The following is a 2,500-nucleotide window of genomic DNA, read 5'->3' as shown; positions in this document are numbered from 1 at the left end:
TCGAGGCTCCCTCTGCCCTTCTTCCTCTTCCGGTCAGTTCATGGTTCCGGTCAGCTCCCCAGTCGCTGACATCATACCACACAAACAAAGAGAAGCAAACTCCCCAAATCTCAATAAAACAGTTCTCGAGTTGAGAATGATTATGTAATACAAAGGATCTGTTTCTTTGCTCTTGGACCCTCTCTCTCTTTCTATATCTCTTTCTCAGCCTCTCACTTTTTAAGATAGGTAGGACAAACAGTTTAACACCACTACAGGTCCTTGGGTGCATTCAGCAGAGTTTGCTCTGTAACAAGTATTCACACAAGACCCCCGGCCAAGCTACTCCTCAACCACGTTCTTGCAGGCAGTGACCTACCGAGGTTCTCACTGGGCACCATCTCTCAAGATTGCCAACCTAAGAATGGTCTGCAAAGGCAATGGACACAACTACAAAAATGTTCAACTGTTGCTAAGTGAATCAACTCTATATGGAATTTAGAGAGTTTTTAATAGACTTGAATCTGGTTTGATAGAAGGGTTCAGGTAACTTCATAATCTTTTCTACTCTAGGCACAAGGCCCGAAATTTTGGGGGAGGGGACCAGTTGATTAGATTGACCCCAGTACACAACTGGTACTTAATTTATCGACCCCAAAAGGATGAAAGGCAAAGTCAACCTTGGCGGAATTTGAACTCAGACAAAATACTGCTAAGTATTTTGCCTGGCGTGCTAACATTTCTGGCAGCTCACCGCCTTCAGGTAACTTCATAATGTAGGAAGGCTAAAAAGCGTTTGGCTGCCTTCTCTTCTTTACCATTTATCAAATAAAATAGAAATATTTGAGAGAAGTGCCATGGGTAACCTCTCTGATAGTTTAACATTACTTGTTTTCTCCTAAGTAAATAGTTCAAGATCATTACCCCTTTAACATGATTAGAGCATCAGGCTCACAATCATGTGGTAGTGAATTCAATTCCCAGACCAGGCTGTGTGTTGTGTTCTTGAGCAAGACACTTTATTCCACGATGCTCTGGTTCATTCAGCTGTAGAAATGAGTTGCGATGTCATTGGTGCCAAGGCTTTTCCCTTGGATAACATCAGTAGTGTCGAGAGGGGAGGCTGGTACGCATGGGTGACTGCTGGCCTTCCACAAACAACCTTGCCCAGACTTGTACCTCAAAGGGGAACTTTCTAGGTTCAATCCCATGGTCATTCATGATCAAAGGGACTCTTTATACTTTGTCAAATGTAATGCTTATTTATTCACATTGTTTTCAATTAATCATGCACTGTCTTATAACTTTCAGATTTTTATGAGGTAGAATATTTTGGCTGGATATGGCTTGTTTAAATGCTAAAGGGTTAAAAGAAAATTAAGACTGAAACTAACTGAAGCTTGGACCTTAGAAAAACGAATAAGCTAGAAGTTTCTCCGAATTGTGCGAGATATTGCAGACATGTGAAACTATAAATAACGAAGTCATCATAGTGGGAGGGAAAAAATACACTGAAGATTATTTTATGTTAAAACTATGCTCTGGTTATTTCTCAATAATCATATCAGATAGAAGGAAAATTAACTAAGTTTTATGCAAGCATTTAGAATGATGTTGGTAGATGATGCTTCCAACTTCCATTTATATATTAGGATCGTCTTGAGGAACATTTTCTAAATAATAATCACCAGCTAAAACCATGGAAAAAAAAAATAAGAACAAAACAATGACCTAATATTCAGAACTAAAAGAATAATTATTGCTTCAAGGTATTGATAAAATAGAAAAGAAAAACAGACAAAAAAGAGCCAAGAATGTTTCTCTTTGTTCATCACAGATGATAGAACCAGTTTGTAATTTCCTCATGAAATAATTCTCAAACCAATTGCTTTTAGTTTGTGTGTGTGTGAGTGTGTGTGTGTGTGTTTAGTCTCTCTGTTTGTTTTTTGTGTATAATGTGTGTGCGTGTGTCTCGATATAAATAGAACAAAATAAAAACACACAATCATGTAATTATGAGTAATAATCTCCCTATTTTCTTAAGGAAATTGCAAATAAATGCAAACAGCAAATAGATCTTTTTTGTCTTGTTTTGTGTTTTTTTTTTTGTTTCTGCTTTCAGTGGGGGTAAAAAAATCCAAGATTTCATTTCATGGTTTTAAAATAAACCAACAGAATGTACTGAACTTGTGTAATATCATTTTTAGTCAAAACAGTTTAGTTGCATCTTATTAAGCATTTAAATTAAACATAATTTTCAAGTGAAATTACACAGATTGTTTTTCTTCTTAATTTCTATGTCTTCTTTCTTTCTTTCTTTCTTTCTTTTTTCTTTCTTTCTTTCTTTCTCTCTCTCAAGCAATCTTCAAAGAGACATGTATTTAGGTCAGTACACATAACTGGAATGCAAAACTAGTGCCTGTTTTGTATGGTCAACTGATATTGAAAAATCTTTCTGTTAGATAACTGGATATGCTGTTGCTATATTTGGAGGTTGTCAATAAAGAATCTCCTTTATATA

At 36.3% G+C, this 2,500-nt stretch overlaps 1 protein-coding gene across 1 annotated transcript in view; it reads right to left on the bottom strand.

The window, feature by feature from the left end:
• LOC106869477 (cytochrome c oxidase assembly protein COX11, mitochondrial) overlaps window positions 1-2,500 on the bottom strand; it is a gene marked incomplete at its 5' end in the record, with an annotated part of 205,107 nt that overhangs the window by 96,688 nt on the left and 105,919 nt on the right. The gene's annotated exons all lie outside the window — the stretch shown is intronic.

This window comes from Octopus bimaculoides, chromosome 6 (assembly GCF_001194135.2).
Source record: "Octopus bimaculoides isolate UCB-OBI-ISO-001 chromosome 6, ASM119413v2, whole genome shotgun sequence".
In the NCBI taxonomy this organism is placed as follows: Eukaryota; Metazoa; Mollusca; class Cephalopoda; order Octopoda; family Octopodidae; genus Octopus; species Octopus bimaculoides.
Note: the sequence above shows the minus strand (reverse complement) of the source record. Positions and strands in the feature narration are given on the sequence as shown.